The 14,278-nt window shown below is 36.1% G+C and overlaps 1 protein-coding gene and 1 long non-coding RNA gene across 8 annotated transcripts in view; both read right to left on the bottom strand.

Moving 5' to 3' along the window:
* plch2a (phospholipase C, eta 2a) overlaps positions 1-14,278 on the bottom strand; it is a 160,336-nt gene that overhangs the window by 93,538 nt on the left and 52,520 nt on the right. The gene's annotated exons all lie outside the window — the stretch shown is intronic.
* Positions 1,876-5,643, bottom strand: LOC135730155 (uncharacterized). Its single transcript, XR_010525909.1, has 5 exons — positions 5,340-5,643; positions 4,418-4,448; positions 4,047-4,202; positions 3,818-3,913; positions 1,876-2,916 (listed from the first exon to the last, which is right to left on the bottom strand). It is a non-coding gene; the product is annotated as an uncharacterized lncRNA (long non-coding RNA).

The following is a 14,278-nucleotide window of genomic DNA, read 5'->3' as shown; positions in this document are numbered from 1 at the left end:
TATTGTGCATGCAAATCATATTTTAGTTGTTTAAGCAAAACCAATGAGTTTAAAAGACAAGTTAATTCATTCTTTATACTTACATTGCATCAGCGTCTGTAATGTGTGCTGTAGGTGCCAAACTTTTAGGAATCTTATCCAAGTTGTAATCTATTCAAACTGGTCAGTCTATCTGACATTTAGGATCCACGATTGAAACTGTGACCCCAAACATTATTAACTTAAGTGAAAGAAAGGAAATAAATCAGCTATGCGTTCACAAAAATAACTTTTATTTGAATGTTTCAATGCGTTGACACAAACGACTTTTATTTGAATGCAGTAGCAGCTGGTGGTGACTGCTCTTCCAAGGGTGCAAATTTTAAAATAAGTGTTCATGAGTGTTGCTTGTTTTTTTCAAAATATGTGTTTGTTGCGTCATGTGAACCATGTGCATCATGTGTTTTGCACACACGTCAAAACTGTTTATGATAAAAGAGACACTCTCGTTCACAAAACTCACGCAAGACACTCCCAATCCTGCGTTTATACCAGCCGCGGTAGAGGCGGCAAGCGCGGGTGATTTACATGTTAAGTCAATGCAAAGACGCGATTACACGCAGATTATTATCCTGCGTCGCATTCCGCGCAAATTGAGCGTTGCCACTGGACACTTTCTGTGCTGGGTTAACCAATCAGGACCTTGTAATAGTGACGTGATTACAGGAAGTGAGCGAAGTGGCGGAGTCGCAGAAGCCCCTCACATGGTGCGAATTTATGTGTGAATTTCTCGAATGACTAGAATTCGAAGAGTGAACTCAAAGGTTCAAGCGTCCAACTATGCACGAATAGCGCGTTTTTGCCGCCCCTACCACTGCTGGTGTAAACGCAACATTAACAGTAAACTCTGATTACGCATGAGATTATGCGAGTATCTGGTAAACGCGAGCGTCTCTTTATCATAAACCCTTTAGACGCGTCTGCAGCAGGCACTTATTTTGACAAGACAGGTGATACACACAGGTTCACTCAATTCGCCAAACACATATTTTGAAATTACAAACCACACTCATGACTGGCTACATACATGTTGTGACGAACTTTGCATCGTGCGCCCTCAAAAAAAGATTGAATGTTTCATTGATGCAAGTCGTTAGAAAATAAATGCGTAGTGATGTCATTTCTTGATGACAGCGGGAACCGATGCATCGGCTTTTGAACCAGTTCAATGAGCCGAACTGTCCGAAAAGATCCGGTTCGTGGAAATGAATCAGATTTTTCATCAATAGCAGATATGACCCGAGGCGCAGACAGTTCAACAGAAACTTTATTATGAAAGGTTTATTATTAACTTTATATGACAAAGGGGCAAAACAGCAACTTGGCAAACCAAAACACTAAACAGACTAGACTTAAAGATAAACTTGACAATAGACTTCACTTGACTGAATACTAAACTAGATTAAAGGTTGACTACACACAAGAAATGTACAAAACAAACGAGCACAGGACAGCAGACACAAAAGCATTAAATAAGGGGGCAACAATTAAGGAGAATTACCAATAACAAGATAATTAACGGGCAGACGAGGGGGCGGGGTCTGAAGACAAGACAAGGAAACACACAGCACGCTGAAAATGAACAATAGCTGTATGCTTCCACACAAAATATGTGGGACTGTCACACATCATGACAGGTTATCTCTCGGCTGTTTGTCAAAGCTATATAGCAACTCTTACTCAAAAAAATCTAACTAAAACTACTTAAAGGTTACTAATCATTCAAAATAATCCAGAAACCAAAGCAGGAAAGTTAATCTACACTGAAAAAAATTTGGAGTAGAATTTACTTGAAAAAAGTTAGGAAAGTTTTTTCACTTAGAAAATGTGAGTAATTTCAATAGAATTCCCAAGTAAAAACTAAACACAAGGAACTGTAGCTTTTATTAGAAAATCTCATGTAAAGTTTACTTGGAATTTTCCAGTAAATTGTATTGACTGTTTGTTTATATATTTTACTTAAGTAATGCTTATAAATGAAATTTTTTTACACAATGATCCTAGTTATTTTATTTAAAATTTTGAGTAACCTTTACTTTAAATATATTTTAACATTACTTGATGTTGTTTATGTATTTAAATGGTGTTCAATAAAATAACACTGACATACATTTTACTTGAATACTTTTATTTCAATAAGATTCCTTAAAGATGGGAACATGAAATAAAACAAATAGTAAAACTCCATCAGTTTTATGGTTCACTATAGTGAATTTACTCCAGTAAACCACACAGTCCTTTTAAAATGAATAAACATTTAAACATAAACATTACAGCAATGTCAATTGCAGATATCAAAAACAAACGTGCAAATAGTCAAACTAGTAGCTGCCTTTCATTAGCTTATTTTAATTTCAATTAGATTCAATTAAGCGAACAAAGACATCAAATAAAATAATTATAAAACTGTATGGTCTCCAGCAGAATAGTATTACTTAAAATGCATAAGAATGGCTATGTTAAATAGTACTGTAGTTGAAGTTGTTTGTGAACAACCTTTCTTGCATAAAACAAAACAAACAACAACAAAAAAAAGTACAATAAGTGCAAGTAGTGCCAAACTAGCAGATTACATTTGAAGCTTTCTATGCAGAGTTAACCTTTTGAAAAATTTTAAAAGCATCTAACCCAAGAAAAATTTTCTGAAACACTTGTGTTTCTCAGCTTTGGGGGACAGCTTAAGTTTAGGGAGTAAATGCAGCCTGTGAGTGAAATGCATGCATTTGTGAGATTCTTACATCCCAGCAGCACCAGAGTTCCCTCAATGACAATGATGACATCAAACATACTGGCATCTTCTTCCACAGATCTGCTCAGTACGATGATTTTAATGACATGACTGAAGAAGGTATCCTTAATCATGTCTCTGCTGATATCCTGTGAAATACACAAATCATTGCAAAGTGGTTAAAATACTGTACAGTATTCAGCAGTAACTGTATGATGTTAAGCTATACTTTTACATTGAACACAATAATGAGACTTATATGCAATTATTACAGTAGAAAGAAACATTTAGTGATACTAATATAACACCATACATTTAGAGTAAGGAGGGTGTAATTGGTGTAAATTGTAATGTCTTTTGGGAAACATTACACAATGGTTTCTAAAGACAATATATACATGAAAGATAAGAAATATAAACAAAATAACAATTTACACTGGTAATCCTGTCCAAAAGTTAATATACACCTGACATTTAAATGTATGGTGCTGCGTTCTTAACCATCACTGAGTGTTCTTTAAGTTTTGTAACAATGGTGTATAAGCTTTTAAATTTTCCTCAGAATGAAAAAATCATCGTCAGTGCTTGACAGGGTTCAAATATGCAGAAAAATCCAGCAAAAAGAAAGATTATGGAAGATTTCCTTGTAGGTGGTTTAATGGCTCAGGAATAAAAAGAACACGTAACATAAATAGAATATATCAGTCAAACAACTACTGTCTACATCCAAAATAAAGAAAAAATAGAAATGGATGTAGCTGTGTATGTAGCCAGCTAACTGCTAGCTGCTTCACTTATTGTATATCCATATCTGGACCCCACCTCCCTGTAAGACATTAGATGATCCAAGACTTGTGCAATGATGACACCAGGCCATGCAAGGACTTCAAACAAAGTCAGCACTAGACTATTAATTGATTATTTCTTTTTCTTTGATTTGTTTCAATTTATTGATCATTCAACATTGTGTTTTTGTAAAGCTGCCTTGTAACATTGTACACAGTAAAAAGTACTATATAAATAAATTTGAATTTAATTTAACTTTACTACCTGGTGGTCTTTAATGAGCTCCTCAGCTGATTCTCCCAGGAAATATAGGAGGTAGCGAATCACAACATCTCACCTATCTTCAAGGCTATCTTCTTGCTGTTAAAAACAGAAGGAAAATGCAGTGAACATTAAATGTGTATACATCTACATATTACATATTTACAGAGTCAGGAAGCAGCATCTCATCACACAAGTAATTCACAATTGTAAAAAAATATTTACATTTTACCTAGCTGAGTGAATCCAGCAAATGTTTAATTCTTATGCCAGCAACCCCACCCTTCATCTCAAACAAAGCCAGGAGTTTTGGGTTATAGAAGTCCAGCTTTTACAAGAATGTACACTCCAAGGAAATTGTGGTGATTCTTCTGAATTCATTTTTTATCTAAAACAAAGAAAATAAAATGTAACACAATCATGTGATGATTAGAGTTGGATGCACTTAAGTGTATTAATAGCTGTACAGTAGTCTTCGGTTTGACTGAAAGCTGCATTTTTTACATAACCCCCTAATGCTTTGGCACCTACAGTAAACAAACGATGCACATGTGAATGCATTCTTATTGCTATATATCTGTGATGTGTGCATTGCCAACTTACCTTGCATTAGCTTGAATAGTGGGTGCAATATCTGTAAAAGAATGTAAGAAATGTTCATGACAGAAAATATTTTTGTAACAATTGTAAATACTGATCTTACTGACATGAGGTATGCTTACAACTAAACTTACCTTTACAATTCATTGACTGTGGTTATGCAGTTATGTAAATTAAACATTAATAATTTGCCGGTGTCATTCATGGCATTCATTTTGAATCATTTATGATAAAATTTGAAACTACACTAACGTTTATTCCTCAAGAGTAACACCCATATATCTTTTAACAAATTAGAATCTCCAACTGCTTGTAGATATCAACCACGTGTAAAGTGGATGTTGGTCAGTAAAAGAACATCATGAAATAAAATACAGGCTTTACAACTTAAATAAGGTTGACAATATAAAACAATATAAGGTAAACAATATAAATGAAGTTCAAAGTAATATTTGCCTTGTACACGTGCATTTTAAAAAGTACCCTATCGTTAATCATCATGTGTGATTAATACGGGATAAACAGGGTGATTATTACATTTCGTCACCTCGAACTTTTCTGGGACAGAATGCTCGAACACGACACGCAAAGCCTCGAGCAAGGTTTGCGCGGATGTTTTTAAAATATTCGTCTGACAGGATTAACGTTATATATAAAACTTAAGACAATTGTTTTCTACAGAGATCGCGTGCAAATCCCAAACTCCATGTGTTTAACAAAACAAAACTAAGATAACATTTTAACGTTATCCAAAAATCTTATCCAAAAACATAAACATGAATACTGTTAGCGTTAGCATCTGACTGTAACTCGATAAAAGGAAACGGTAGGCACAAACCACTGGGACTGCAGATAGCTTAATAACTCTACACCTTTAGCAAACATACCTCAATTAATTAATAAGCATATTAATAACTTAACTTACCGTGGTAAAATTCAAATTAGCCGTCGTGAAGTCTCCCTTCCTTTCCTCTGTGCTCGTCACTTCAGACTCAAAGTCAAAGACGCATGCGCATCAATTATCTTGCTGTACTGAGTATATTTTACTTGAGTTGTTCATTTGTTGGTGTGATTTGATTAGATGGCGAACAATAAGTAAATATTACTTAGGAGATTGTATTTAAATTTACATATGTATTTTAGAACAATACATGACAAAGAAACTGCAAGTAATGTACTGAATTAAACATGCCATTTTTAAGTAAAAAGACAAACTAGTATTTGCTTGTAAAACATACTTAAAGAATGTTTCCATTATTTACAAGGTCAAAAAAATCACTTTTTACAGTGTAATAACTGTTTAATAAACTAAACAAAAATAGACAGATCATTGGAAAACTAATGTAGATGTTTCTCTAAGAACTTTAAACTCTGCTATTCTGACAGTAGACTGTAACCATTATTATTCATTTTACAGCCAATCATTACAGAGGTCATTTACATATACAGTAGCAGAATCACTATGGATGTTTTTATAGTGTGACATGGTTTAAAGAGTAACATTATTACTCTATAGTTTATAATGCAATATAACCTAAGTCACATTATTAGTTAACTTTATGGGAAAAAATCCATGCTTAAAGTGTAGGACACATTCAAGATGTTCAGGAGCTGAAGCCAATTCAGAATGTAAATACACACATGCTCAATATTTGTCAGGCAAGTGCTAACACTTGACATTCAGCAACACATTAGGGTTGTTATGCCAAAACCACTACACAGATGACCGATGGAGAAATGAGGTCTCATTATCAGTGTGGTGAGAGAACAGATTTTATACAGACAAGATCTATCTGTCAGGACTGTACACTTATTTACTGTGTGCTGCTGCTGCTGTTATGCTGAATGAGAGCAATTAGCAGAAACAACAGCGTCTGTTCATCACCAATCACACATGCACAGTTAAACACCTGACCTCTCTCTGTGTTTATGAACATACAGTATCATTACAGAAGATACAAACAGCACAGTTCCTTTAATTCTTCTTCAGATCTTTCTGTAAACACTTCTGCTTAAAGCTCCACTGTGTAAGATCTACTCCCATCTAGCGGTGAAAGCCTATATGACAACCAACTGAATATTACTTTCTAGCCCCCCCCCCCATTCGGAATGCGTTTTAACTTGTACGGTGGCTTCCAGTAGCTACAAAGCAAAAGCAATGAAAAAAAATGAACAATTTGCAATGTCCTTTGCATTTATCTTTAACATGGAAAATGTCTGATTTTCATGACATGTCCGCTTAAAATCACATACAAAAAGCAACCATAAACGTAGCTTAGACACTCCTTTTTCATCGACGCGAGTAAAAATATCACAGGGGCTGTTAAACTTGGTATTAAGATGTGTTTTCGTCGATTGGATCACAAGTGGAGAAGAGAGACACATTACGTTTACACTCATTTAATCATGAGCGGGAGTAATGAGGGGTTTAAATGGACGCAAACTAATATTATGTCAGAGTCCAATGCTTATGTTTTAAGTAAACATGTTACATGTCCGTGTATATGTAAGAGCTTTCTCTGATATTTGTGAAAAAAGATCGCGCAACTTTCACACGCTTGTAAAATGAAACGAAAGACGCGCAGATCAGACGCTTTTATCAATGAAAGGCTAAAAATAGGGCTGTCACCGTGTGTTTGTGATAGAGGTCAGAGAAAATGAAAAACATTTATCTCAGTACCTCAGATTACATAAATGGGCGGAGAGACGGCGTGTGGCTGGTCGAACACATTAAACCACATGCGTGTTTACACTAACAAGTGTTATTCATAATCATGCTAAAGTTAGCCAAGGAACTATAAAACTTTAAGTTTACAAAATAGACTGTATCGATGTAAACGAATATGCTGAATTACCTGTGGAGAAGATAGAAAGTGCAACTTCAGTGTCCCTTGAGCCCCATCTTGGAAAACTAACTCCAATATTGACTTTGGTCTTGATGTTTTTCCTGTCGCGTTGTCGTTTAAAATCCCCGTTTCGCATCCTTGGCGATTTGTTTTAATGTCGTCGAGAATATGTCTTCAACAGGCTTTCAAATCAAAGCATTAGATCGCAGGTTCATCACGGTGTGCGGCTGTTGTAAAATCCGAAGGATTCAGCTACGCAGGTCGTAGGCTGCATACGTCATCAAGCCTGGTTTATTTAAATTAACTGAGCATTACATTCGCAAGTCATAAGCATATTACAACAATTTACAATTAACTTAAAATAATTGTCAGCTTAATAATTGTTAATATTCTGAAATAAGACTGTCTTGATGACGTATACCGCCTACACATGCAACCTCCGGAGGCTTCAGCTATCGGCCAGCGTGAGTGTAGAGTAGGGCTGTCAAATTTTAATTCGAGTTTCGAATATTCGTCGAATGTAAAAAAAATATGCATATTCGAACGTAAAACTTTGCATTCGAATTTTACCTGTGTCAGGAAGCTCACGCAACGTGATAATGCATAACTGACGCGGATTGTTATACAGAGCGTTAGCGGCTCAGCCAACTATGCGGAGCAAGCCAACGTTATTCATTTGAAAAATAGCAAGAAAAGAGAGTGGGGATTACGAGTCAGACAGAATACATATTAAAAGGGCTGTGTGATGCTGCTTTGGTTTTTGGAGCATCAACTGGAATTCAACCGCAAAGTGAAACTAACTGAGATGAATTATTGTCGTCTGCTTCTAAATGCAGTTTTAAAGTTTAAAATAACTGATCAACATGAAATTGCCATAATACTGCTGCTTGTTTAGCAACATTAAAACCATATGTGCATCTACAGAGTCCACACCGCATATGAGAGAGTTGCAATGTAACGCCGCGGTGGCTTTATTTTAACTGACTGGAAACTTGACTTTCACCTGGACATTTGATATGCAAGATTTTCATCAACATTATCTGCGTGAAATATAAACATGATGATCATCTGCCAACTCGACTGTTTCAGCACGTACTCTATGTTAATAACGGAGAGTCTGCTTTATTAACGGCTTCGCTCTGCGCGTGAGTTAAACATTTCTGTTCTGTACTTTATTACTCGCATATATTTCTACATATTTTCAACCAAGGAACACACAAAATATAATATAAGTTGTTGTGAATAGCGTTTAAGCTTGACAAAATTTAAATGAGTAATGATCTTTCCCACTTATTTTGGCTTAAATAAAGATTAATTCGTTTTCATACTTTATTAGAAACACGTACATTTATCTACTTATATAAAATGCCCTATATTAATATGCATTGTCTATGTATGGCATTCGTTTTGTACATTTACAGGTGCACAACTATACTGGTTAATTTTGATTTCATTAGTAGTGTTTATAACATTCGTTTTAACAAAAAATATGCTGTGCATGATTATATTATTGGGGCTTTGTGCTGCGCCCTCTTGTGGGCTTTTATGAGTATTTTCTCCAAGATAAAGTAGGTCTTTATAATTCGAATATAATTCGAATTTTATTATTTTTCAAGGACGAATTTCGAATGTACTTGTTCAGCCATTTTGACAGCCCTAGTGTAGAGTGAAAGCGCGAAAGGCGGAGCTTGAATTTCAGGAATGTCCCTCGTCGGCGAATGTATTTCAAAGATGGAGGCACAACATGGATTCAGCCAGAGAGCGATTCGACGGTATGCATTTTAAATAGCAGATTCTACACTAACGAGAATACTTTGATCAGTGGGGTGGAAGTAACTAAACATGAATGAGCACATACTTTTGAAAGAAAACATGGGTTTTTGCTAAGAATTAACTCAAAAAAGTACACAGTGGAGCTTTAATGTTCTGTGTGGTATGAGATGTTACGTAAAAGTTACAACTTGAATTGAATGGGTTAATATCAAGGGGCAAACTTTCGATCTTTTTAATGAAGCCAATACAGAAGTGACTTAAACTGTAATTCATGGACTGGCCGCTAGAGAGAGGGTCCAAAACGGAGTCAATGCCCGTAGACCTCCAACTACGGAGGAGCTTTAAGCATTAAATTTCTGCATAATAAAGGGTGTGGCCACTTGAGTGACTGGTGAACTGTCACTGCTTTTACTACCGTCGAGCTAGGCGGGTGCCACAGGTTCACCAACAGGGCTCCAGACTAACTTTTTTCACTAGGAGCACAGTGGCCCCCTACTGAAAATTTTAGGGGCGCAACCAGAAAATTTAGGTGCACATACCATAAATCAACATGCTAACCAAATATTCACATTTCTACTAAGTAATACACTGTATTACTAATAAATACTTTGATGAAAGATGCAGAAAGTACAATGTGCTGTTTAAAATTCAGTGTCACATCACAAAAAAAGGTCAAATTTACTGGTCGCACATGTGCCACTGGATGTAAAATTTAGTAGCACACTCTTAAATTTTGGTGGCAAAATGCCACCATTTGGTGGCAGTCTGGAGCCCTGACCCATGTCCTGCCTCTTTATCCATATTCGGATATCTGCGAGTGACGCCTGGTGACGCATTGCTAAGATGGCAGGTTTCAAAAAAGCGGACACTATGTCCATATTTTTTACAGTCTATGGATAATACATCATACAAAACTATAAAATCAAAGATAAAAGGCATAGATTGATGGACAGAAAGACAGATTCAGGATCCACAGCAGAATTAATAGAAAAACAACAATAAAATAAAGCAAAGCATGAGCAGTGCATCTGCTGTAATAATGTATTTATGAATATTCATCCATGAACACCAGTATGATAATGAATTTATATGAATCACCAAAGCTGCATGTAGGAGTAAAAGGAGTTCAGCTATTGGCGTGTTTAAATCCCTGTACCGGCTGACCTTTCCATGAGGTTATTCAGGATTATTATTAATATTGTGCACTGCTAAAATGACATATCACCAGACTCCTGACACAGATTGACCTCTTACGAATGCAGCTGCACCTCTGACAAACTAATACCATATTAATTATAAAGATCAATACATGACGCTAACGGAGACAGAGAAATTAAAGAAAGAAAGAAAGAATCTAGCAGGTGGCTCTGAATGATGTGTGTCTTCATTGAGTTGAGTGTGTATATGATCAAGGGCATAGCACAAGGTCCCGGGCCCTATGCATAGGCAGTCCTGATGGGCCCCCCTCCCATTTTTCCATTTAAGTTTTCTAATCATTACATGAACAAACTGTATGATAACCAAACAAGACTTGATTCAGTCATATTTTATTTTGCTGAATGAACAAGAGATTACATTTTTACATTACTTAGTAGATTTATTTTTATTATGCTTTATTACTTTAAGGCTTTAAATATGCCATTTCATTTCAGTTTTTTACATTAACAAAAAGCTCCATTTATAATAAACGACAAACAAAACTTGTGTCACTAGTCACTTTTATTTGGAGAAAAAAGGCAAAACGAAACAAATGCTATTGCTTACATGCTATAGCATCCTCAAATGTATAGCTTATACTGAAGTTTATTGCCCAGTAAATGGGCATTTATAATATAATGTTGACATGATATGTACCAAGCTACCTATGACATTAGCCTATTATTGCTAATTTGAGATATTATAGCCTATTCATTTAAAAAATAAACATGTTTCAAATTAGGCTATTATAATGAAGTTTTATGCAAACAGCATTAGTATACAGTTTATTTATTTAGCCTTTCACCTAAAATTGCATGTAGTCTATAACCAAATTATCATCTGAAAGTGTATGTTCTGCTTTTTTAATTGGTTGTCTCAGTTCATTTTTAGAGTTAATAATCGTGGGGGGATATTCAAACAGTTTAGCACTATAGATTTTGTGTTCTAGTTTGTGCTCACCTTTCTTTGAAAATAAGTCAGTCATAAATCGTTTCCCCTCATTTAGTTTTTTCCTTCTCCTGTCTTTCCTGTCTTTTTGTGGCCTGATTAAGTTTTCTTTAAGAAAGACAATGCAAACGAACCGCAGAAATTTGCGCTTCAACAAACGCTCAAAAACGTAAACAAAATGCGCGTGCAGATGGACTAAACCGTTTGGCGCATTAGCAAGGGGTGGGACCGTGAGACTTTAGATTTATACAAAATGTAGTCAGTCAAACAGTTATTCAGCCAATACACTAACTTTACATTTCATCTGACATTCATTATGAAATTTAATTAGGAAATGAAAATATCCAGGTAAAATAAAATATATTCCAGACTTTTCAAGGGCCCTTTCTTCCCATGGGGACCGGTAATCAGTACTGGTTTTATCCCCAGTCCGACGCTCCTGTATATGATGTTTAAATACAATCTACACCACTGTGCATTCACCACTATATACTGAATGTGAGTCCTAAAGATCTGCTGAAGCTGTGATTTATTCATCAGACATAATCAAAACACACAATTCTGTCTGAATGTTCGAAGCGCTGTCCTGAGGGAGGACAAACAAACCCAGGCAAGATTTTATATATATATATATATAGAGAGAGAGAGAGAGAGAGAGAGAGAGAGAGAGAGAGAGAGAGAGAGAGAGAGAGAGAGACAGAGAGAGACAGAGACAGAGAGCAGTGTACACTAGGGAGTGTACATTACATATGTGTCCAGATATATATGTCCTGTTTACAGATATGCAACTTTAGGAGTGTGTATGACAGCCATAACTGCAGGAAAAGTAATGCGTCTTAAAATATGACTCTCAGCATCACAACGTTTCAGGAATAAGATGCAACATAAACATGTGTAGAAATGTATAAACACGCACGCACACACACATGCATGCATTGTATTACTTTCAAGTCAAATGACTTCAAAAAAGCAACAACAAAGCAAGAATGACAATTTATTTATTTTCCCAGCAATATTTTCACATCTCATCTGTGTCCAGACTTTTAAACACTATTGACAGATAATAAATGGGCTAAGGAGTTAATAATATAAAGCTATTCGAATTAGGCTTTTCATCTAAAGAGATGTCCACTACAAACAACTTCAGTCATACGAACACTCCTCATAAAGCCCAAACTAAACTACAGTAATGGCAGTAAAAGCACTGAAAAGAAGACTTGCAGTTTATGTGCAAATATCCATCACAGACGAGCTATGCATCAGTAAGCAAAATACAAGATTGTGACTCCAGGCGACAAGAATCATTGAGCAAACAATATTTTGGATAAATTTCTCTCATCATGGTAAAGTGAATATATTACAGCCTTTATTCAAGGACTTGTTAGCGTTGCCACAGGGAGTTAAACCACATCCGTTTCAGTGCAGGATTGCCTCTTTTTCTCTCTACAAAGCAGAATAAATGAGCGAGAGAAGCTTTCAGAAGATTCAGTCTGAGAGCAGCACCTCTGTGCTTGTGTTTCACGAGAAACCTCAGACAAACATTAGACTTTCCTATTCATCTTCATATCCTCAGAGAGCAGCTAATGCACTTATCTAACGGGAGAATTTAACATCCAAAAAATGTCTTTCACCACCAGAACATTTGGCCAATTTATCACCCGTGACAGTCAGGGCATTGAACATCCTCCTCTGTCGACTGTTTGGGGAACAGCGGACACTGAAACACATTAGTGCTCATGGCATTTCAGCTTAGTTTGTGTCGACTTCTTCGGTTTAGTCCTTTTAAACAGTCACATCTTTACACACCAATCAGAAATGATCAGATGATATTCAGTGACGGTCTCAGCATGGCTCTACTGACACACAGCAACACATCAGAAGAAGTGATGAAGTAGACTTTTATCATTTTAAAGCGTGTTAGACTACACTTCAGGGGTTCTCAAAGTTTACATTCAAAGGTCCAAATCTGAATTCCCATAATTTTCATAGGTCCGGAAGAACTTTATGTAAATCATTTGTTTATATAACAAATCAAACAAATAGTTTGGGAAAAACATAAGTGTATTTTGCATTTAAAGTAAATTTTTTTTTAAAATAAACACAAGAAATATGCCAAAAGTAACCAGGTGCAAAATACAGAGCAACCTAATTAGAGAAATGGCACAGTTTGTTCTCCATCATATGTATAAACCATGGCAAAAAAAGTGTGGTTGGTAGGCAGAGATGCTGACAAAAATTAGGGGTGAACCTATAAATTGGCTGATGATGATGCTTGCTATGCTTCTCAATGAATAACGGTGAAATGCTGCTACATCCAAAAGCCAGGGGGCGCTCTCGGGCAGAAACTTAATATGCGCTGCAGACGAAGAACTAGACACACGCATCTCCAGGAAATGGCTGAAGGATATATTTATATTACTGTTCTTCAAACCTTTTCAGGTATTTTCATGATAATAAAGAATATGTATAAAGATTATGTTTGACGAGTGTTGCTTTTTCAAATGCATGTTTTTAACGACTCAAACTAACAGTGATTTCAGATTGATAAGGACTTACTGATCAAAGCCGTAGTACATGAAGTAGCTGTGCATAATATCTGGGTGTGATGGCTACAGCGTCACAGGAAATTTTTTAAATAACTCGTTTTATTTTCGGACCAGGAATACTCTTAAATCTAAAAAGAAAAAAAACTAAACGAATGGTTTACAAGTTTAATATGCATTTGTAAAATAGCAAATGCACACATTTTATCAATCACATAGAAATTAATGCACTTGTAATATGAAGTGGACGCGGGTCCGGGTCAAGTTGCCGTCGGGTCCGGATCCGGACCGGAGTCCGGACTTTGAGAACCCCTGGTCTAGAGCCGTTTCTCAATATGCGTTCTTGTCTGTACTTGTGTTCTTGTGAAACGTCATCAGTCGCGGCCCAAGTACTGTTCCAATTCAAAGTTCGCATCAAGCCCAAGTTCACATAAAATCCCCGGATGTGTTCTTGATCCGCCCATTTTATCGAGGATGCATCAGAGGAGACTTGTGTGGACTTATGACAGCGAAGTTTCCCAGAATGCATTTCGCGTCAGGAGTTCGTTCTTCCGAGT

Source organism: Paramisgurnus dabryanus, chromosome 11, assembly GCF_030506205.2.
Source record: "Paramisgurnus dabryanus chromosome 11, PD_genome_1.1, whole genome shotgun sequence".
Taxonomy (NCBI): domain Eukaryota; kingdom Metazoa; phylum Chordata; class Actinopteri; order Cypriniformes; family Cobitidae; genus Paramisgurnus; species Paramisgurnus dabryanus.
This window is presented reverse-complemented; position numbering and strand designations above follow the sequence as displayed.